The sequence below is a fragment of the Larus michahellis genome, chromosome 18 (assembly GCF_964199755.1).
Source record: "Larus michahellis chromosome 18, bLarMic1.1, whole genome shotgun sequence".
NCBI lineage: Eukaryota > Metazoa > Chordata > Aves > Charadriiformes > Laridae > Larus > Larus michahellis.
Window position 1 is genome coordinate 4,084,468 of NC_133913.1, and position 24,354 is coordinate 4,108,821.

The 24,354-nt window shown below is 46.1% G+C and overlaps 1 protein-coding gene across 12 annotated transcripts in view; it reads right to left on the reverse strand.

Annotated features, from left to right (window-relative positions):
- TANC2 (tetratricopeptide repeat, ankyrin repeat and coiled-coil containing 2) overlaps positions 1-24,354 on the reverse strand; it is a 256,859-nt gene that overhangs the window by 132,475 nt on the left and 100,030 nt on the right. Inside the window, exon 1 of one of the 12 annotated variants that reach the window (XM_074562512.1) lies at positions 17,412-18,056. The exons of the other annotated variants lie outside the window; for them this stretch is intronic. The gene's annotated coding sequence lies outside the window, so the exon portion shown is untranslated. Of the gene's footprint in view, positions 1-17,411; positions 18,057-24,354 lie in introns of those variants that run through there. 12 annotated transcript variants of the gene reach the window in all.

Below are 24,354 nucleotides of genomic sequence, written 5' to 3' on the forward strand. Positions count from 1 at the left end.
TTTAATTCAGAAAACCACCCTGATTACAGATAGCCTTAAGTCACAACCCCGGCCCTGGATCCCACCACCTGTGGGGTGTAGGGTGCTGCACCTGGGGAGGAATAACCCCCTGCCCCAGGACAGGCTGGGGGCTGACCTCTGCAGAGAGGCACCTGGGAGTGCTGGGGGACAACAAGTTGCCCACGGGCCAGCAATGTGCCCTGGTGCCCAAGAAAGCCAATGGCATCCTGGGGGGCATCGAGAAGAGCGTGGCCAGCAGGTGGAGGGGGGTTCATCCTCCCCCTCTGCTCTGCCCTCGGGAGGCCACGGCTGGAGCTCTGGGGCCAGTGCTGGGCTCCCCGGTTCCGGAAGGACGGGGAACTGCTGGAGAGGGGACAGCGGAGGCTGTGGAGATGCTGAGGGGATGGAGCATCTCTGTGCTGGGGAAAGGCTGAGAGCCCTGGGGCTGTTCCGCCTGGAGAAGAGCAGGCTGAGAGGGGAGCTCAGCAACGCTCAGCAAGAGCTAACGGGCAGGGGGCAAGAGGATGGGGCCAGGCTCTTCTCAGTGGTGCCCGGGGACAGGACAAGGGGTAACGGGCACAAACTTGCCCCTGGGAAGTTCCATCTCAACAGGAGGAGGAACTTCTTTGCTGTGAGGGTGGCAGAGCCCTGGCACAGGCTGCCCAGAGAGGTGGGGGAGTCTCCGTCTCTGGAGACATTCCAACCCCGCCTGGCCGCGTTCCTGTGCCACCTGCTCTGGGTGACCCTGCTCTGGCCGGGGGTTGGAGGGCATGATCTCCAGAGATTCCATGATTCTGTTCGGTGCCGATGGCCCAGGAGCCGATGGCAGTAGCCCGGGCTGTAAGAACACCCAACGGGACAGTCCTGCTTGATGACAATGATAACGTCAGCGTCATACAAGACTTGCTACTACTAATGTAGGAACTTAAATAGCTAGGGAAGTTATTTAAAACAAATACTGCCCATTTTTAGGGCTACTTCCTGCAGCTCTTGGTGAGATTAATCCCCATCGGGATCCAAACCAGTGGAGCAAAACTGAAAGTCCTTCCTTCAGTTCAAATAAAATTCTCATTTGACTTTGACAGCAACTTTTCCTGCACAAGGAAAACGATGGTAATTCTAGGGTAGGAATTAACCACGTAATGCAAAACAATTAGCAGGGCAGGCATTCAGAAAGTTTAATTAGATGGCTCATTTATGACACTTTCTGCAGCAGGTGGTCTATCTTCCAGTGGGGACAAAGATATAATTTATTCGCTTCTCAGTTTTCACGCTAATTCTCCTTCATATCCACACGGACACCGTAAGCACAATGCTGTCACCGATGACTGAGTCCCAGTCTTCAAAACAGACAGGAGTCTAAACTAGTTTTAAAATGGTGTAAACCGTATTTTTTTGGAAAGATGCATGTTTGAGAGAAACCTCCCTTCTAGAAAAGCAGGATTCCGTTCAGGATTGCCTGTTGGTTATTAACCCGTAGGCGGCCTCTTGTACCAGACGAGCCATCCAAGGGAAGCCAGCCGCTAAAATGCAAAGACCTGTTGCCCACCACCAACGCTTCTCCATCAGCGGGGATGGGAGATGCTCCCTTTTCTTTTCTCTGATGACAGAAATCATCTTGTCACCTAACACTACAGCCAGGTGCAAATTAAAAAGCATAAAGCAAACACATATTTATCATAGATGCACAGGACTGCAAGAAAACACTGTTAAAATAAACTAGGGAAAACATCGTATGAGAAGCTGCCATGTCAAGCAGTTTGCTGAGTGGCTTTTTAGGAGTCTCTTTACAAACAGAGATTGAGAGTATTTGGGAATTCTGCCCAGGTGAGAAACAGAAACTGTCAACCCAATTCGTAACATTCCTCAAACTTGTCTGCCCATACTAGTTGTTCCCGAGCTCTCGTTCCCAAGGCTGGAAGGAGCAGAACGGGAGAGCTGCGCGGCCCCTCCGACACAGAAAACACGCCAAGTATCGGGAGCTGTTGATGGTTTATCCATTTGTACATCTGTGTGGAGCACTGGGATCAACTCCGGTGCTGTCTGTGATCAGCGCCAAGCATCTTGTCTGCTACCAAATAAAAATAAACCAAAGAAAAACCAGGATGTGTTTATTCTTCCAGAGTAATCATTTTATCTCCACTACCACTGTGTTCTCATTCAGCCTGTTGAGCCTCCTAATTCCATTGCATTTTCTGTGTTACCATTTCATTGTCATATAATTTATAGGTGAGTTAGTATTTTAATTAAAAAAAGGTTTTCTTTCGATTAAGAGACATTGATAAAAGGAAATTATCATAGATTAGCAAAAGGCTTCATCTACTAAAACCAGTTTCGGCTCCGAAAGGAATGTTTCACTAAAAAAGGGTTATTAACATCTGATGACCTGATTGACAAAAGCGCTCTTCCAGGCAGCAATTTCAGTAGATCTGACCTCATTCCATGGTTTGACTACAATATCCACACCTAGACCTTTGTGTGCGCGGCTGTGTGTGTGTGTACACCCACAAAGATACACCAGAACGCAATCTATCCACGGACGTGGAAGATGCTGGAGGAACCACGGACTCTTTCTCCATAGCACAAGCGATGGATTGACCATCCCAGGGTACGCGGGAGCCTCTCCCTGTATCAGCTCCTCACAAGCATTAGAGAAATGTATAGTATGATGCCCTGAACGACAATAAATCAGGCCACTACAGCTTGCTGTTACAGACTCCCAGGCTCCGTCATCATCCTCAATACAAACACGGCAGGGCCACACACCTGAATTCTCCTGACTCGCTCCACAGGGCAGGGCCTGGGCAGAGTCTGGCCAAGGAGCTCGACTCAAAATCAGCTTCTCACCCCAGTTCTTGCCTCTTCCCACCTTACAGACAAGAACAGCTGAATTTCAACTCTGTTTTGAGCCTTCCTCTGCCAGAAGAGGATGAACTAACGATATTTGCTATCTTTGTGTAGAAATACTGGTTTTATCACAGGTGAAACAGCGCCACCAACAATGTAACCAAGCAAACCACTCTGGATGTCCTGCACGCTCAGCTCTAGCGACCGGTTCAGCTGAAGAGGAGCCAAATTTTGCACTTAAACATAGTATTTGTAGATATTAGAAGCACAATATTATAACATCAATTCTGTATGAAGAGTATGCAATCCCCAAAAATCACAAATGTTTTGGTTTGGAAGGGACCTTTAAAGGCCATCTCATTCCACCCCCTGCCCTGGGCAGGGACACCTCCCACCAGCCCAGGTTGCTCCAAGCCCCGTCCAACCTGGCCTTGAACCCCTCCAGGGATGGGGCAGCCACAGCTTCTCTGGGCAACCTGGGCCAGGGGCTCACCACCCTCAGAGGGAAAATTTTCTTCCCGAGATCTCATCCAAATCTCCCCTTTTCCAGCTTAAATCCTGCCGAAGCGAGGCTGTGATGGGAAGAGCCAGAGCACCGGTTGGAAGAACAAACTTCGGAAATTCGTATTTAAAGAGAGTAAAAGCAGGCGCTTTGCACATCATCCCGTCCCCATCTTTAGTTAATAACGCCGCCACCGGGCCAAAGGCTGACTCACGTGCTGGAAGCTGCCCAATGGCTACGTAATGCTGCAGAGAGTAGACTTTTATTGAAGTCTCCCTCGTACTAAAATGTTTTAAGTGCTGCAGTGCTATTGATCCGCGGAGCTCCTGGAACAAATAACTGTCAGATTCAGCACAGCTAGACTACACCCAAACCACCAGAGGTGGAGCTTTCTGTGGGGCCACTCTTTATTTTGCCAAGGTAAGAGCCGGAGAAAGAGAAAACTACAGACCACGTGATTATTTTCGCTGTGGCACTAATACACCAGCGATGCGTAATTAGGATTTTTAGGTATGAATGTAAAAAAAAAAATCATTTATATTAAAATAGTGAAATTACAGGTTAACATCCTTCTTTAGATAATCTGGCATTATTTTACAGAAACCACTGTGTAACACTAACAGTTTTTTCCCTTCTCTTATTTAAGAGCGTAAAAGCTTTTTTAATTACGTTTTAAAGCCCCTCTCCTTTCATCACCCGATTATCGCAGCGTCACGGGCAGGGCAGAACATACAAGTTAGAACAATGTGGAGTCTGGGAACATCACACTTGTTCCAAAACTTTCAGAAAACATGTTTAGTTTAGGAGATAAGCTCCTGAAACAACAAAATTGAAGGAAATGAAGGTGGAAAGAGCAAAAAAAGCAGGAAAAGAGTCCAGCGAGCTGGTAATGGAATAATGGCAATGGGAAAGGAGTTGAACCAAGCAACTATCAAAAATTGTCTTAATTTAAAAATTCTTCTTTAAACTATAAGAAGTCTGAAACATGAAGGTTTTGCCTATTAACGCTTCTGAAAATGATTTTTGTAAAAACAAGGATTAACCTTCTCTGGAGGAGTGGATTCTGTAAATCCTGTGGGACCACAGAGACCCCCTGGAAAATGATTTCACCCTCCCTGTCTCCCCCCAGCTGAACAGTTCTGTGCCAGGCGTGGACAAGAACAGCAAGTCACAGCAGTAATGTCACCGAACATCCTTCTGTAACACCGGAAAGCAATGAGCCTTCCGAAAAAGTAATTTAATTAAATTAAATCATCTTACTTAAATTACAACAACCTCTCCCAAATAAAACCAAATAATTGATCAAAATCGCCTTCTGTACAAACAGGCACTCCTCATCAATTTTCAAGGGAGAAAATGACTTGGTTTTGAAAGGTTAATATGTATTTTGAATATATACAGAACAAAATACTACAGATTTCTGTGTGAAGTGTTCGATAATGGCTAGTACGACAACGTTTGCAACAAATTTGTGTATTCTGAAAGAAAATAATGTCACCTAAAATACTAACCTATATACAGTCTGCACTTCCAGAAAGAACTTTAGCCCCATTTCCATTTTGCTTATTACCATGCAACTACTTTCTGGCATTTTGAGTAAGCGGAATAGCGATTTGTTATTAAACTTATCGCTGCTGGAGACAACAGACAGCAAAGGGCCCTCTCCTGGGTCAGCCCGAGTGGTTTAGTTTGAGGTTAGACCAGTCGGAGCATCCCAGCGTGAATCAGTCGAGCAGCTGTTGCCTGGAATACTCTGGCAAGCCTTTGGGAAGAAACTTGCTCCTATTAATGATCCCAGAAAAGAAAAAAAAAAAAAAAAAAAAGAAAAAAAAGAAAAAAACCCTCTCTCTTTCCCTGTAGATAAGTTTCTTTCCAACGTGGGCTGCCAAAAAGGCTTTATCCCCGTAGCGAAGACAGCTTTGAGGAGAAACCAGTTATTTAATGAACATATAGACATGGCAGGGGGAGGATATGGTACTTTCATCTTTCCGTTCAAACTTGTCAAATTGTTCTTGACTCCTTGGAGCTGTGTCACGGTAGTAGACTTTTCCACGTCATTTCCCATCTAAAATTCTTCTTTTCAGCAGCTGCTGAAGTCTTTTAAAATTGCCTTTTTTAGGAGAAATTCCTCACGTGTGACTCAAGGTAGAAACTTGTGTAAAGAAGAGGAGGATGAAAGAAGAGAAAGGAAGGCAGCATCCCTTGCTCCAGCTTCCTAAGTCATCTTGTTACAAAAATAAGCAATTCCCTCACTGACGTTTTTCATAAATTTCTGTTGCAGTCAGTTTGCCTTTTCAAGTTTCAGACTTTGGTTATTTAAAAAAAAATAAATTAGAGTGAATGAAGAGCTGGGACTACAGAATGAAACCGCCACCAGAATACTCAGTTTACGTAAGATCTGCTCAAATGCCCAAAGAATCCTCCCAAATGGCAGAAACGGGGAGGGCAGAGCTGGAGGGGAAAGCGTTCCTCACCCCGCTCCGCATCCCTTTTCCCAACAGTTTTATTTCATTAAATGTTAAATTTAGAACAGATGAGAGGAGAATGCAACAAAACACGAGTGCTGAATCGCGTTATTCCCGTTCAATCTCCTACTATCCTGGAGCTCTTCTTTCAGCAATGCGGTGACTCAAATATTACACTGGCAGTAAAAATGAGAAAAGTTGTCAAGAAGACCTGGACATACTGTAAAGGACATCTATTCTAAGGAAAGCAGCAAAGAGCTTGGTCACTTCAATCAAATTATAGTTAACCCTGTGAATTTGCTGTTTAGAAAGGAACCATTTCACCATTTTCTAAACACAAAGCCCGTCTCATCAAAACACAATGCTCAGATTTCAAGATAAACTTTCATGAGAGAAATCAGAAACTAATTAAAAAACTACCGAAGCAAACACCTTTTCCTCCTTTCCGTATGAAGCTGATTGTAAGACAGATCTCAGGAAAAAACGCCCGGTGGCTGCAGTGCCCCCAACAAGGGGCTTTTGTTTTACGGGGCTTCCTAAAATTGTACATGTTGAACACGTCAGGCTGCAGAAACCCATCTGAACATTTAACATAGCTCAGTTTATCTCAAGTCACCAGAAAAAGAGAAAATAGATTTAATTGAAGAGTCTTCCCATAGAAGGAAAGAGCACGTGCAATATAACACTTCCAAAATAAGGCTGATCTTCCTGGTAGCGTGTGTTTTCCTCTTCTGCACAAATTTATTTTTTTTTTTTATTGACACTGAGATTTGACTACAATAAAATCAGCTACACCTTGTGATTCAGTGAAGCCACATTAAACCACAAAGTGTTCAGAATCATTGTCTCCTCCCCTATTACACCGACATTTTTTCTAGGGCTGGGTCAGGAAATGGAGTGCCTTCGGAACCGCCGTCCTGCCCCCGAGAACGGAGCATCGGGGCCATGGAGCTCAGTGACCTGTTGCTAACACCAAGCTCCAGACATCTGGGAAGGCGCACGGAAAAGGGGGAGATGAGAGTCCTGCGCGGACTCTTGCCCGTTGTCATACCAAGGACTTTGAGCCCGAGGGGTATCCCCCAAACTCTGCAACAAACTCACCTCCCATTAACATAACCAGCCACTTTTTGCGGCAGCTCTTCAGCATTCGCCGCACCTCGCAGCACACCTTCCCGCAAATTAACTGCACAGTTTGAAAAACTGCTTCCTGGCTTTGCACTGCTGACCTCATTTCTGAAAACTCTGGGAAATCACCAGCTTGGATTCCCCTCCGCGCGGGCGATGGCTCTGCCAAAGACATCCCGACAGACTGGTGGAGCCCAACGGCACGTTAACTTTTCCCTAATGCATTCTGTTTATCCAGGTGAGCATTAACTCTGCCCTTCACACCACTTCCCATTGACTTGCTCCATGCAGATGTCAGGCTACCAGGTCTGTAGTTTCCCAGAGCTCCCTCGGAGCCCTTTTTGGTACTTGATGCCATAATAACCACCTTTCAGCGACCTGGTGTTAAGCAATTCAGAAACGAGAGGTTACCCAGCAAAGACAGCAATTCAGCATCCTTGAACACCCTCTGGTCCTCGTGCTTTGTCACCTTTTTTAGGACCTGCTCTACCAGTGCTGCCATCGGGGCCAGACCCACCTCTCCGTCATTCTCCCTTCGCAGCCTCTGCACCCACGAGGCCAGTACCTGCTGCCTCCGCTGACGCTACGCGGGAGGTCGGGCTCTTGGGAATTCTAGTGCTCCCCTGTTAAGAAGCAGTAAAAAATCAGACCCTGCGCTAGGCTTGCAAGGGATCTGAAAAGGAACAACAAGAAGGAATTACTCACTCTAGACATTGCTGCAAGAAAGCTGTTTAGTATTTTACAAGCAGCCAAGAACGATCAAAGGTAGGCATCGAATTATACAGCCAAATGAAATCTGAAGAGAAGCGGCAGGAGCCAAGGCCGGGAGTAAGGCCACGCTGCACATAAACAAAATCAAATTCCTTCTCCCGCCATATCCCTAAGATCAAACCAAGATATCGTAACCACGATAAGAGAGAAGGCTAAATTGTAGCACATGCTCCATTCAAAGCCCAAGTAATGCCATGTTAAAGCACGTACGAACTAGATCCTGTTCACTCCACAATACCATTGTTTATGACCAGGACTATATCGCACACAAGCTAATATAAACTCATTACTTGATAACGGCATTTAAAATGAAGGCAAAAGATGTGACTAGATAAGGTGATTTTATTTATGTGTCAGTCATTCAAATTTTGCTAAGCTAAAACTAAATTAGTTGGTTTAGCTGATAAAGGCAGACCTGTAATTACGCTGACGTGTAGGCATAATTGTTCATTGATATGAAACTGTATTTAGGATCCACGCTTCTTTGCTGGTGGGAGCTTCATGGAATATTACATCCTTAAAATGAAGCTGCCTATCTGGCACGACACAAGCCTAAATTAGCTGAACTTGTTTGTTAACACTTGAAAAACCGCATTATGCTGTGTTTACAAGGAGGTTTTTCACCTAAGGAAATAGCTACCATTCAACCACCTTTAGTTTTCAGTAATTTATTCTTTGCTTTTAAAATTCTTTATTTACTTGTAGAAATAAATGAGCTGTTAGAACTTTCTGTTCTGAGAAGAGATGACGGTTCATCAGCCTTTCCTTCCACAGTGGAACAGGGACAAGGAAACATGGCACGCCTAAATGATTTAATTAAAATATCTAATGAACATGTGATTATTTCTGTGAACACAGACAGTTCAAACACACCAACTGGACCTGCCTCTTGTCAATGACGCAGGCAGACACATGAAAGCAATGTTTGTCTGTAATCCCAGAATCCCAGACTGGCCGGGGTGGGAAGGGCCCTCTGGAGATCACCCCCTCCAACCCCCGGCCAGAGCAGGGTCACCCAGAGCAGGTGGCACAGGAACGCGGCCAGGCGGGGTTGGAATGTCTCCAGAGACGGAGACTCCCCCACCTCTCTGGGCAGCCTGTGCCAGGGCTCTGCCACCCTCACAGCAAAGAAGTTCCTCCTCCTGTTGAGATGGAACTTCCCAGGGGCAAGTTTGTGCCCGTTACCCCTTGTCCTGTCCCCGGGCACCACTGAGAAGAGCCTGGCCCCATCCTCCTGACACCCCCCCTTGAAGTATTTATCAGCGTTGATAAGATCCCCCCTCAGCCGTCTTTTTTCCAGACTGAAGAGACCCAAATCCCTCAGCCTTTCTCCATCAGAGAGGGGTTCCAGTCCCCTCAGCATCTCGGTGGCCCTTTGCTGTCCCCTCTCCAGCAGTTCCCTGTCCTTCTTGACCCGGGGAGCCCAGCACTGGCCCCAGAGCTCCAGCCGTGGCCTCCCCAGGGCAGAGCAGAGGGGGAGGATGAACCTCCCTCCACCTGCTGGCCACGCTCTTCTCGATGCCCCCCAGGATGCCACTGGCCTCTTTGGCCACAAGGTCCCATCGCTGGCTCATGGTCACCCTGTTGCCCCCCAGGACTCCCAGGTCTCTTTCCCCAGAGCTGCTCTCCAGCAGGTCACCCCCAGCCTGTCCTGGTGCAGGGGGTTGTTCCTCCCCAGGTGCAGCACCCTGCACCTGCCCTTACTGAATTTCCTACGGTTTTTCTCTGCTCATCTCTCCAGCCTGTCCAGGTCTCTGTGCAGCGGCACAGACTTCTGCTGTGTCAGCCACCACGGGATTTAAGACCCAAGAATCTCTATGAGGCTTCGGTGGCACGTGTGTCCTGTGAGAGCAGCGAGATGTCCCATGAAGGGCCAGGTCCTGTCTAGTCCCTTAAGTGAAAATAATGTCACCACTGCTGGGAGGGCAGCGCTCCAGTGCCCACTTCTAAGCTGAAGAAGCACCAGCCGTGGCACGCAACAAGGCACTGACCATTTATTGAAAGAAACACACCAATCTGGTGACTTGCCTTCAAAAAACATTTTCTCACTTACACCTACTCACTTCCATGACTGAGAAGGTAAAAAGAAAAGTGTAACAGGGGAAAAAACCCTGTATTCTCCTAAGCCTGGCTTCATCTTTGCAGAGAAATACCTTGTAGAAGTCGCAAGTTTCAGCTTTCCACAACCTGCAAACGGTAACCAAACCAAGGACTCCTCATCACGGACACACAGGACCACAGCTCCCCCCGCAAGGCACCATCCATCCCTGGGTCTAAACACACATGGTGCTTGGCTGATTTCACAAAATACAGCCACAGGTGCCATTTGCGTGCCCGAGATCAAGAACCATTAGGTACAGATTTTTTTAAAGCAGGGGGGTGAAAAATAAAAAAGAAATTAAAAATCAGCCTGTAATGCCAGAGTGAAGCTCAGTCCAGCTCCGGCAGCTGAAGAACTGCTGGTGACACCGGGCATGGTGGCTGCTCCTCCTTCCTCTGCCGAGCAATTTTCCTACCCATCGCAGAAACATTAAAGTAGGGCGTTACAATGAGAGGATCAAAGATATCCCCACTCCTCCGGAAGCTCCCAAGTGTGCTATTTTCCACAAAGGCAACTCCCAGAACAAACACTTGTTTCGTAACCTGCCTCAGAAGCGCTGCCTTATCCCAGCTCGCACCTGCCTCGGCTCCTCTCTGCATCTTCAGTGCCTTATCTTCCCTTTTTTGCCTTATCTTCATCCTTTGTCAAATTGAGTGTTCTTTCCCCCCCTCCAAATTGAAGCTTCATTTTATCTATATACGCGTTCTCCCTATCCCGCTTTCCGGGTAGCTGATAGCTGTCCCACCTCCTCGCGCCTTCAACCGCCCCATCACACCAGCTCTCCTCTGCTGCTCGCTCTCCTATTCCCCGATTTGAGGAGTCCAAAGCAAAAAGAGACAGAAATTCAATACAAAAGCTCCAAAACCCCTGCTGAGACAACAGGAAAAATCCCATTACGTCTGGTACCAACCGTCTCTACATCAGCGTTAGCTGGCGCAGTGTCCCGGTGGACATCCACAGCTACTCTCCATGGGTTTTGTATCCTTTGCTGGAAAATCTTCCAGTTAGGTCTCATTGTGTGAAAGCTTCCGCAGCTGATAATTATTAGCATCAATGGTAACAGCATTGCTCATAATAATAATTTAACAGAACATACAGAATTATAGTGCTCATCGTAAATTCATTTAAAGGTAGGGTTGGGGTTTTTTTGGAGGGGGACAGTTGGTTGGTTTTGTTGAAGCTGGATTTATTTTTTTTTTTGCATTTAGTTCCTTTTTTAAAAAGTAACTGTTTTTTTTCATAGGAGCTCAGCTTGAGAAGAGGTTGGATTTACTGCCTTTTGGGTATAGCTCCTTTAGATTTACATCGTTCACAAGAACAACAGTAATATGAATTAAGTGCTGGACAAGCTTATCCACCTGTTCAAACCGTTTCTAGAAATTTCCAAGCACGCCCTAGGAAGAACTGCAGAAAGCAAAGTGCTTCGTCTTTTTTTTTTTTCTTGTTCATTAAAAGAAACAAAGATGCAAACCTTTGACAAAAGCTTAAGTTTAAAGGGCTGTTTAAATTCACTCAGAAACCATTCTCTGTAGTCACATACTCATTAAACAGAAAATTGGACATTCTAATAGGAAAAAAAAAAACAAACCACAAAACTTAAACCACCAACTTGTCTAAATAGATCTTGATCTGAAAGATTCCACCACTGAACAGAAAGAAACTCTTTCTCTAATTCTTGATTCCTAAAGAAACAGGGTACGTGGGAATCTGTATACAAAAAAAAAAGTCTATGTTACATTTATGGAGAAAAATAACAGAAACACTGTAAAAGAATAAACCAGGCAAACCCAGAAGAACGCAGAAGAACAAGCAAGAGTCCAGATCTTTCACCTCGACATGAACTAACGTGATACTCAAACACATCCTGCTGAAAACAAAGGCGCAGAGGCAAGTCTTTGTTTCCTTAAGAGGTGAAATTTTCAAACACTGGGAGAGAACAATGTTAGCTTGAAATTGGCATCTGCCCTTCCAGATTTACAAAAGCTGACCAATACATTTCCTCCGCTTACATTTTATGGTCTCCGACATCGTAAAACAAAGGGCACTACAGCTTTAGAAGAAACTCGACATGAAGCTGAGTTATAGCTGCACGATTATCATGCAATGAAATATTTATAGTGCAAAACCACTTATTTCTGAAATCAACCTATAATACAAATCTATGTACTAAGTACTATTTTGATGCAAACACAAACGCAGAAATTTAATCTTGTGTGCATAAACAAATCAAATGTGCAATGTTTAGACGGTTATTCCATAGCAGTGCTGGGTATTTGGCAATCAGAAAGAACATTTCAGCACAACAATGTATTTATACATGCATAACTGCCTTCTGTCCAAATATAAACTTTTAACAAACACGGTACAAGATAAAACTAAGCCCATATGTTCTGCAGCAGCGATTCCTTTACGAGGAGACAATGTGGAGTTATTCATCCCCAGCCCCTCATGCAACCTGCCCTCGGATTAAGTGGGCAGCAAGAATCTGTCTGTTTTCCAGAGCAACACCAGCAACAGGTCGGGATCCACATCGCTCCTTTCTCTTGCGCAAAACAGAAAAGCTTTGAGAAATGTTGTAACATTTCAGAAAATTTTTGTCTGCCATTTCCATGCCTCTTGCCTATATAACGAGGCTGATTTAAGAACACGATTCCCAAAGTATCTTTTCTAACTGGGGGTAGGGAGGAGGGAGGGAGAGGATAAAGAAATCGTAATTGCGTGTTTAAAAAATGCTGAAGAACAACTGACTGTCAAGGCCTAGAGCAGAGGCACCAGGCCCAGCGCAGTGTGCCACTGCTGTCAGACACAGAGCTCCTTCCAACGAGCCAACAGTAACCCTTTCAAAACCGCTCGGTGAAACCAGGCCTCCATTTAGAATCACAGAATGGTTTGGGTTGGAAGGGGCCTTAAGGATTATCTAGTTCCCACCCCCCTGCCCTGGGCAGGGACACCTCCCACCAGCCCAGGTTGCTCCAAGCCCCGGCCAACCTGGCCTTGAACCCCTCCAGGGATGGGGCAGCCACAGCTTCTCTGGGCAACCTGGGCCAGGGGCTCACCGCCCTCAGAGGGAAAAATTTCTTCCTCAGATCTCATCCAAATCTCCCCTCTCTCAGTTTAAAACCCTTCCCCCTCGTCCCATGGCTCCCCTCCCTGATCCAGAGTCCCTCCCCAGCTTTCCTGGAGCCCCTTTAGGGACTGGCAGGGGCTCCGAGGTCTCCCCGGAGCCTTCTCTTCCCCAGGCTGAACCCCCCCAGCTCTCTCAGCCTGTCCCCACAGCAGAGGGGCTCCAGCCCTCCCAGCATCTCCGGGGCCTCCTCTGGCCCCGCTCCAACAGCTCCGTGTCCTTCTGCTGTTGGTGCCCCAGAGCTGGAGGCAGCGCTGCAGGGGGGTCTCCCCCGAGGGGAGCAGAGGGGCAGAATCCCCCCCTCGCCCTGCTGCCCACGCTGCTGGGGATGCAGCCCAGGCTGCGGGGGGTTTCTGGGCTGCCAGCGCACGTTGCCGGGGTGTGTTGAGCTTCTCATCACCCAACACCCACAAGTCCTTCTCCTCAGGGCTGCTCTCCAGCCATTCTCCGCCCAGCCTGGATTTGTGCTTGGGATTGCCCCGACCCACGTGCAGGACCTTGCACCCAGCCTTGTTTTGCAACCTTTAGCCATGTTGGTACCCACCAACTCATCAGTCTCAACGTCTGCATGCGACAAAGTCCCGAGGGAAGAGGCATTCGGGCAGCCCAACACAAGCCCCAGCCAAGTTTGGACCGTGACCAACATGGACCAGACCTGGGGGTCCCAGGGGATGTGCTGAAGGAGATCTCCAAGATTAACGTTCACCTTCAGTTACAACATGGCACATGGCAGGACCCTAAATATCTCGTTTAAAAAGTACAAAGATACTCAACCAAATAAACATTGGAAATGAAGATTTAGTTTGCCTCTTTTTTTTTTTTTTCCTTTCAGTCAAAGTACCATTTCAAAACAGTTTGGGTCAATTTGTTTTCTCATTTCATTTAGCTGTAGGATGTTTATTCTTTGTTGACCGAAAAAAACGTCCATCTCCACATGCAGCATAAAAACCTCAGACCTCTCAGCCGTGGCCGTACTTCAGCAGACTGGGTACTCCAAGGGCTATGGTTCAAACCGTTAAAAACGCTGATGCTAGAATAAGAAAGCAGCTCATTTAGAAATGTATACACACATTTTCTACTTGAGAAAAAAATCATCAAGAACCAAGTCTCGGTAAGAAACAATGTGTTATTTCTTAATGGAGTGCACGGAAGAGGCATGGATCGTATTATATATATATATTTTATTTTTTTTTTAAATCATACTAATAATACTAATAATCTTCACTGTGAGGGCGGTGAGCCCCTGGCCCAGGTTGCCCAGAGAAGCTGTGGCTGCCCCATCCCTGGAGGGGTTCAAGGCCAGGTTGGACGGGGCTTGGAGCAACCTGGGCTGGTGGGAGGTGTCACACCTGGTGTCACGCCACATGGAACGACATGATCTTTAAGGCCCCTTCCAACCCAAACCATTCTGTGATTCTATAATGCATATTTTGTGGTGCAAGAACTGTTGGTTAAGGTTTCTGCCTCCAGAATACAAGCAGGAATATAGACTACAGCTTGAACATTGGGCCAAAGACATCTCTGATACAACTCCAAATGATATGCATGTGGTTAAATCAGCAATATATCCAGGAATGGAATTACACAGCACCAACACCTCCTCAAGGGAAGTCGCCACAGAGCATGGAAAGAGATACCAGGCGCCAAAGCGACGGCCCAGAGCCATGGATCGATCTCCAGTATCAACTTTCTGTCTGCTTTGGGCACTGGTCAGGGGTCTGCGATGAAAACCCATCGTGAAGCTCTGCACTGCGTGACCCCACTGTAACGCTGTACACGTGCTGCCGGAACTTTTAATATGTGGCATCACTCCAAACTTAGCAACAATACTGAGAGTCTTGACAAGCCTGACCAAAGCTTCCTACATCATTAGAGCCAACCAGGTACAGATCACATCAAAAATTAACTCTTGCAAAAGTAACGGTCACTCTTTGGACAAGTAATCCAAGCCAACAACCCAGTGCGATCGGGCAGGACACAGGAAGGAGAGTTTCCAAAACAGGTTGTCTCGTTGTTACAGAAGCAGGAAAGGATTAGGAAACAAGGATCCCAGTGGGAGATAAGGGCTTGCTCAAAAAGAATGTCCTGTGAGGACCCTCTGCTCACAAGGACAGCCACCATCAAGTGCACAGAACATCTCTGAGGGCACGTTCTAGGAGCAGGAGGAGGAAAGATGTAGCAAAGGGAAGAGCAATGGCCTGATTTAACTCCACAGAAGGCTTCCTACACCACCTTCTCTTGCTACAGCAGCCTCTTAGCTATGTCTAAAAATTAAAATTCTCACACACCAGAAGTGTAATCGTGACAGATGCTCCATTTTGTGCAGCACCAGTGTGAAATAAGGACAGGCTTCTAGCTCTGAGCTTCCGGAAAAGCCACAGAGGCTCGGGGCTATTTTGTTTGCCTTTTTAGTGTTACCTGCACTAACCATAAACCTTTGGGGCTCTCCCTTTGTTTAAGCATACACACAAATATCTGAAATGAAAAGCTATTACCCACCTTTTCCCAGCTACCGTGCTGCGATGACATGTTTACCCCATCCTCTGCTGCTCTGAGCAGCTAAACAGCCTCAATGCAAAAAAAAAAAAAAAATTAAAAAAAAAATATATATATGCTGGGGAAGAACAAATTGTGAAGGTTCTGCAGGCCACGCACACAAACACGAAGGGAAAGCATGTGGGATTTTCTGCATACGTCTATGACGATTTCTATTCTGTCAATATGGAAGGCAGTTGTTTGTCAGAGCACGGCAGAAGAGGGTTTGGTTTGTAAGCAGCATTGGGGAAAATCCATGCTAAAACGGCTAGTGACTTTCAAAAGCCAGTACATACGATATGCCAGGTTTTTCCTTCCCTCCATTTAAAAATAAAAGTTACATCCAAACTACCCTGAAATTAATGCAGAAATGTCACAAGTCTGACAGGCCTCCAACAAAAGCCCTCACCACAGGATGTGGTTTAATTCAGAAAGTTACAAACAGACGTACTATTTAACTATATAAATTTCAGGAACGTTTTTGGAGCCCACAAAAAAAAAATCAGGTGGGAAATTTACCAACTTCACATAAAGAATTCTGTTTGTTTAATAAAGATCAAGGTACATATGTGGGTACGCGCAGAGGCACGTTCATCCACCTGTTTCGTTTCTGCAAGCCCAGTTGGTTTCCATTTAAGTACACGCCTGTCAAAACAAATCACAAGTCCAAAAATAATGGATGAAGCATCCCAAAAATGAATAGGAAGAATCCACACGACAGGAAAAAAATAAAAATAAAAAAAAATATTCAGCATACATCTTTGTAAATGGAAGAGGATCCTCCTTCCCCAGCAGGTTTCATTGCTGGGGACACTGGGGTTTGCCACACCAGGGTGTGAAAACGCAGGTGCCAAAACCACACTGAAATGGGGGTGGGTGGGGGTGGGTGTGTTTTACGTCATTTTTTAAAAGGGACGACTCAATAATTCTGACAAAATACAAGTTTTCTACTTGCGTTAAACCCTCTGGATAGCCATGGATTGCATTGCATCGGGGAAAACTAACTGGAAAATGAATTATGCCCAGAAAAAAAAAAAACGACAAAAAAACATTAGGCATCTTGAACCCGCCCTGAATCTAACAGCACTTTCCAGATAACTCCGTCCCTGCCATTGCTGTGCCAACCAGAAATGCCGAGTGGGCCTCCCATCCAACCGCCACTCCTACACCGAACCCCTGAATTCCAGATCAATGTCATGCCCACGGCACGACAGCCAAAGAAAGCAATAAAAAGAAATGCAAGCACACCGCCAACAGTATGACATCAAAATACCTAAAAAGGATGAAAGCCTGTCCTGACGCCAACAATTTTCAGCACGACACCCCTCAAAAATCAGATGCAAGACGAGCACTGGGCACTTGAATAGCTTTTCCTCAAATTCTACCTTGAAAACAATTGGTTATATATTTGTATTTCTTCTAGTAGCATTGAATTATAGAAAAATCTCATTCTTAGTGAGAAGCAAATATCTCTCCCCCAAGCACACAGGGCTTTTATAATCCACTCAAATCTAATTTGTGCTCATTTGGTAATACAAACAGAAAACCTTACCTCAATGCCATTGTTCTAAAATTTTAAAAACAAAACAGTCTTGATATCTGTAGTATTTTGCAACTCCCTCCTCAGCAGTTCTCTTTTAGCAATGCTGAAGAGTGGAATTTTTTCATTGCACATTCATTTTTGTGTGTGAAATTCTGCACATCCTACCAAGCAGGGGACAAACTCAGATTATGTAAAAGTATTGCAACAACTAAAAGAAAAACAACCCAAGCAGCGTAACCCTTACTGACACTAAAAACCTTCTAATGGCCTCCTGCTAAACTAGGAGCATCAGAATCCCGATTCCACATTGATTTTCCGCAGAGTTAAAGGGAGGCCAAGGAACGCCTAACATGATTTAAATCAAAGTCCATGCAAGACAAATTGCCCAAAATACTCACAAGGCTTTGTTTCCTCTGCCCATCACCCGAGAGTGCGCGGTCGCGCAGCAGGAGTCAGCGAGGCTGGTAATTCATGGGTCCGACGCCTTCGGAGCGGCACCTCCGTCAGCCCCTGCTGGGGTCCATCCCCCTCCCCAGCGCCAGCTCCATGTTGCTGCTCCCGACGTCAGGGTGATGTTACAGGTGCCACCTCCCGCTGCTGATGGCAAGCTCCGTTCCCAAAAGCACCGCCACCATCTCCCTGCGGCGCCTACTGCCCCTAACGAGCATCACTTCTGCATCCTCCCTGTCCCCGGGGAACAGGCTCCAAGGCGATTTCGGAAAAGCTTACAGACACACAGCCTCCTCTCTTCGTTAAGTCTCTTGGCATTAAAGAGCCTTTCCTTCCAGAACGCTGCAGCAAATGTAGACTACACGCCTCCCTTGGGGGAAGAATGAAGTATTTTTACAGTTTCTTTCTGTGGCGCAGTTTAATTTGCGCTTTTGTTAGAGCAAACTGCTGAAAGAATAGGTAAATAATGGCGCAGTATAGCGGGGTGAATGATTCACTGATGCTCTCCCGAACATTTCGGAGTAAGCCGAAGGGCTAGCGATGCAGCCCAGGACCAGAGCTGATGAATGGTGCAGTGCTGCTGTTGTCATGGCAACTAAGAGAAAAAAAGCAGCACCATATAAGGAGTTGTGACATGGATTCTGGGAACAATTTATACTAAAAGGCTGTAAGCCCCTGGATGCTTTAAAGCTGCAGCATCCCCATCTCCTCGGCCGGATACAGGTTTCATTGTTCGGACCAAAGCGGTCGGCACAAACCATCACACGCACAATCGCGTCAATCCCAGACAGGTTTGCACTGGGAGCGTTGTACCAAAACACAATGCAACAACATGATTTTGCAGCGCTTTCAAATAATTTAGATTGAAATAATTGAAATTGCGAAGTAAGGAAAACGGCAGGATGCTAACAATGACCCCAACCGACGTCTGTGAAAACCTAGGCACCGACGCGCCCCACATCACCGCGCCGCTCCGTGCAGGTAAGGAGGTTCCGGGAGCAAGGCGGAGATGAACCAAACTGCAGCACCATCAGGTGGCTGAGTGCCTGAGTGGCACTGCCACCGACCAGCCAGCCAGCCACTCCTCCTCCAGACCGGAAAATATCCCCAAATTAACCGGTACACCGGGCGCTGCTGTGCAGCGAAGGCTGACAGTGCCCCTAAAGCATCTCCGGATAAAGCCGCGTGGTGAAAGCCAACCCAGACAGCTGCCATAGCAAGCTACCAGCAAGAGCCAGGCTTCTACTCCGTGCTACCACAGGAGGGAAGAAAACACATTATTTTACACTATCAACAGATGCTTTTCACTTAATACACGTGTTCAAACGGACAATACTCCGTGATCAAGAGGGCTGCAACTATTTCATCAAAAGCTGACAACACCACTGTAGGTCTGAAGTCTTTGCTCAGCAATCAAAGTGCAAACTTGTAGAAATCCTTTCCATTTACTACCCTATTTTATTTGACCAAACATATACCGGCACGGCCAGCTTCTCCCCAGCACTCACCCAGCTACAGCCCCATCACCTCTCGCGTTCACGGCCAGCAGAGTTAGTGCATCACTCAGAGAATAAGAAGTCCCAGAGGGCTGCAATTATTAACCTGGGTTTGTCACCATTAAACAAGAAACAATTAGAATTTTCAATAGAGAGATCTCAGCTTGTTTAGTCCCATAATTACAGTTATCATCAAGAATATTTAACCATTTGCTGAAGATACAGAGAAAGAGGAAATTGCAATCCCTCTGGCTATTCCCCAAGAGATACCGAGGAGGACACAGAGGGATGGGGTGACAAGACCCCACCGCTACAAATGATATGGGTGATGGTGGCACAGGGGACGATGACCGTGGGTGTCCCCAGCCCGGCCGGCTCTGGAGGGTGTTGGGAACGGTGATGGTGGGCTCTCACTGCTGTCACACACAGGAGTCTCTGTGCTGCTTAGCTCTGCTCTCGACGTCTTTGACGGATCTAGTGGAAAAGCACACATTTTCCCTAGGAAAGAGGATGCTCTTAATGGCCTGAATACACCTAGGAACATTCCTGCTCCTTGCTATGAAGTTTGTTCTTAGGGAGAGGTCCCATATTCCCAAAGCACAAGGGAGGAACGTTCTCAAAGCAGGGGGGTTGCAATAAAAGCGACTCCTCAGGCCTGCGTCTTCAAAGATGCCGAAGTGTCTCATTCACGCTGGACACAGGAGGAACGAGGCCTTTGAGAATCCAAACCCAAGCATCTATGCCGCTTTTAGAAAAACATGATTTATTCCCTAAATTTCTTGATGATATTCTCCCCCTCCTCCCTCTGTGCATGGGCACTCACACACACGCGCTCTTTCAGAGAGAATCCTAAAGCTTGCAATCTGTCATTCAATAGAAAAAAAAAAAAAAAAACAACAGAAATAGCCAAGACGAATAAAATTATCCCTGCGCATAGAAATTTACAGCATGTAAATGAAAGCTCTTTCCTGAGGAGGAGTCAGGTGTGGCACAGGGCTTTGTGCAAACTCTTTGCACGTGGTGGGTTCCACAGTCATAGAATAAAAGCATCGGTAGCCCGGTCTTTCAGCCCCATACCTCATCTTTTAACCTAATACAACGCTGGGTACTATTTCTGGCATGGATTCAGGAAAGCACTTAGACACATCCGTCTCTATAAGCACCCTCCTGAGAAGCGCTGCTGTCCTGAATGGAGGTACACAACGCAAGGGCGTTATTTTCATCGCAGCCATGGCTTCCAGTCACCAAGATCCGCTTCTGATGTCCAGCGGAGTATTTAAGCCAACGGTTTCGAAAACGGTTGCTCTCTTTGTGCCGTAAGCATGCTAACTTTCAAGTGCTCATTTTATTCCAGACAGAAATCAAAATGGTGTCTTCTACATAATTATTAGGGGTTATTTTTGTTATTTTCTTTTTATTCCGTATTTTTCACATGGCACTTGCTAATAAAGCCACTGTTGCTATTAAAAAAAAAAAAGATATTAAACAGCATAAGCTGAGGTTGAAGGTGCTGATGTAAAATAGGTCCATAGCCCCTGCTGAACGATGGGTGGTACAGGCAGGAGAGGGCGAGCTGACTTCTGCTTACCAGGACTTCACCCCGTACAGCCACAGTGACCTTCGGTTTTTCTTAATCACCAGCCTATTCAGCAAGTGAAAAGTGCAGCCGCGCTGAATATTTATCAGCCTCTGAATCCAGCCGAGTGTCCCCACACAGAAAACCCAGACACCAACACCAGCAAGAGACCTCACCTCCTCTGGAAAGAAACGTTAACGCACCGCGCAACGTGTTCCTACGGCTTTTTACCAAAAATAGGTCTTTTAACTTGTCTATGGATGAAAAGCTGAATTGTTTACAAATCAGCCAGGTTAAGAACTTTAAAAGACCATATTATAAATAGATGGGTATATGGATGGGTGGATGGATGGGTGGATGGATAAACAGCCTTGCAGTTTCTACTGGGCAAGGCTCTCTGCACCATACAGTTTTTTTTTCCTTTTTAAAACCCCAAATTAACATGACACCCCCCTGATGGCCCATGAAAAGGGACCATCTCAGTCGCTGCTTTCCGCTCCCTGTGGGGGCTGACAAATCTCCTCTACTACGCTGAAAGGGACAAACACAGGGCCAGAACGACCCGAGACACTTCATCCCTTGAACGTGAGCAAGTCATCTTGTGAAAAGCCTGAAAAGTCTTTTTCATTTACGTTTTGATCTCTGAAGAATGCCAGAAAGCATAAATCCAGAAGTTGGTACAGTCGCATTTTGTTGCAAATGGTCTTAGAAATTAAATCTTTAGTAATAATAAAAAAAAATAAAATACAAGCGACTACAAAGTGTTTTATGTAACAAATAGTACCCTTCTGCTATCCGACCACTCCACAGATATGGAAATTATGACATGAATGGGTTAGTCACACACGAATGTATGTAAGAAGCAAACAGCATGAAAAAGCCCCTACAATTGGATAATTTCTCAACAATTTTCTATGCTCTGAAGGTCGCTTTGAAAAATCCATGTGGCAACTGTCAGACGGACAAAAGCCCCTCTTTGTAATACTTCAGTTTCCCAGAATCGCCCTCATCCCTGTTCCAAAAGGAATCACTGCTGTTATTGTGCAGGATTAACCACTGGACGGGACGAGGAGACAAAGCAGAGGAGGAAACCATCGCGGGCAGCGAGACTGTGTGAAACGTCTCCATGCGTCTACTGTCCAGCCGCTGGCTGCTGATTTTTTATCTGAAAGCTCCCACAGTCACACGAAGATTCTTGAACCCGGTCGCTTATCAGTTCTACCAGATTCCGAGTATGCCACGATGGCACTTACAAGACTTCTGTAAAATCAGAGCGGGGTATTTTGCGCAACTGGGGAGAAACACATCAAAAAATAGTGCAAGGCTGTGAATTTGTCTTCACAAATCCAATATTAACTCCAAATCTTCTTTCCTTTACAGATCATGCTGTTTCACCAATGAATAAAAATGAGGAGGGTCTTTTCAAACTGACAATTGACAGCCACTAGGAAAAAAAAAAAAAAAAAAAACAACAAAAACCACAAACTGTCTATTTGCTGATATAGTAAATAGTCATTAAACAGCCATCTCTCTCTGCAGCTGAGGGATTTTTTTTGCTTTTTAAAATCTCTCAGATTAGTAGTAAATAAGAGAGACAGATGATACGGAATAGCTGAAGAAACGGGATAAATACTACGAATAACAAAGAGCGGAAAGCATTACTTTCCCAGTTCCTTTACATGGTACCTTAATGAAAGCAAACAAATTCCTATAATGACTGCACGAGGATGTAAAATAAACATCTTCCTTTCACAATATCAACAGTAAATTAAACTAATAATTTTAAAAATCATGCTAATCCACCAACGCACTGAAACACACTTTGAATTCTAAGTATATCAGGAGCTCCACTGGAGTCATCGAGACACGTACATGCAAAACACGAGCATGTGTTTTCATGCTACACCAGATTGGGTCTAGCCGGAACAGGATATCTAAAACAGATGGAAAAGCATGCAAGTAGAAGGCAGACGTAGTCGTCTTCCCAATCAACTTCCAATAGATTCTTGTGTATGGCCCCAAAACAGGACTCCGAACAAAACCTGGAGCCTACCCTTTTCTTCTCTTGCTTTTGTGTAGTAACAGTTATTAGCATTTTGTTAACATAGAATCCCAGAATCCCAGCCTGGCCGGGGTGGGAAGGGCCCTCTGGAGATCGTCCCCTCCAACCCCCGGCCAGAGCAGGGTCACCCAGAGCAGGTGGCACAGGAACGCGGCCAGGCGGGCTTGGAATGTCTCCAGAGACGGAGACTCCCCCACCTCTCTGGGCAGCCTGTGCCAGGGCTCTGCCACCCTCACAGCAAAGAAGTTCCTCCTCCTGTTGAGATGGAACTTCCCATGTTCCCCATCACCCTGGTTTGTACACAACTTGTTCAAGTCTGTATTTCATCGCGTACAGTCTCCAAGCCAGACTGACAGAGGAGTACGCATTCACCACCTGAACCTCTACAGCGTGGCTCTACACGACACCTCGCTGGGGCTGGAGCTGCCTGAACCCCCTCAGGTCCACACAAACCACCGTCCCCTTTCTTCCTATTGCTACCTGCAAAGGCCACTGCTGGAATTCCACTCTCTGGGCTTTTGAGGAACTAGTGGGATGCTCCAAACAGCAGCCCTGCCAAAGCCAACAAAAGCTTGCTGAGTTGGGAGATAAACGGAGCCTGACCTGTTTCCACCTGGAAAGAGAGAACTATGAGTACATGGAGCCTAATCTGCTTGGCTGAGCTGTTGTGATTTTGGGAAGTGGGAGAAGTCGGTGTCTGTGGACAAGCCAGAGGTGCAGCGGACGGCACCAAGACGGCGAGTTGTTAGGAGCAACGGAGCTGTGGGGGCGGTGTAAGAAAAATCGCCCTTTCCGTGGGGCACCCCTCAAAGCCCCTACGTGTTTCAGAGAGGAGCAATGAACTGCTCAAGTAGATACGTGAATACACCGTCACTCAGAGCTACAAGAGGAGAGCATATAAACAAAGGATTACAGTCAAAAGAAGGGAACAGAAGGGTAACACATGAGATAAAGGTACCACAAAGGCCTAAACTATTTGTACAATATAATGCTTTTCATCCTAACTGAAAACAAAGGTCTATGGAACTGGCTCCTATGACCTGCCCCTCCCAAGGAAGCCACACAAGACAAAGAAAATCCCTGCAAGTAACTCAAAAACTAGAAGGAAGAGGAAACTGGATGAACGTGAGGATCATGGGAGGAAACTCAGGGAAAGCAGGAACAAAGGAAGCCATACATTACACAATAAATTAAACAAGCACAGACAGGCCCTGCGAAGAAAAAACAGCCTTGATTTATTTTTGTCATTTTTCACAACCTATGCTTTTCGTGGCAGGAAGGGTTGTGGATTCCACACCTACCCATTACTTTGTGACAGGGAAAGAAAAAAAAAAAAAAGAAAAAAAAAAAAGAGTTCACGGCAAGCGGAGACAGAATTCCCACCCGCGAAGTGGATTGGTACCAGAGGAAAGCACTGGTAACTACAATAAAAACTAATAAGGTTTTAGGGGCACTAAGCTGAAATGGGTTGCATTTTGAAACTGCTTTTGTAATCCGTTACTGAATTTTATGATTCCAAAAGTCAAAACCAAACTTTTAAAAGCCAAGCTTGTTTCAGCAGCTACTCCGGTAAAGCGCACTACGTTGTGTTCTTGGCTCTTCCGCAAAAGAGAAGGGAACGCCAACGGACAGAGAGGAGCTCTGAACATCCAGCGGCACAGCCCTGACTCCAACTGCAAACTGAACGGTACTCTCAAAAAGGAAAAATGTTTCAAAAAAAACCCCAAAATCCACAAAACGCCACAAATCCTCCAAGT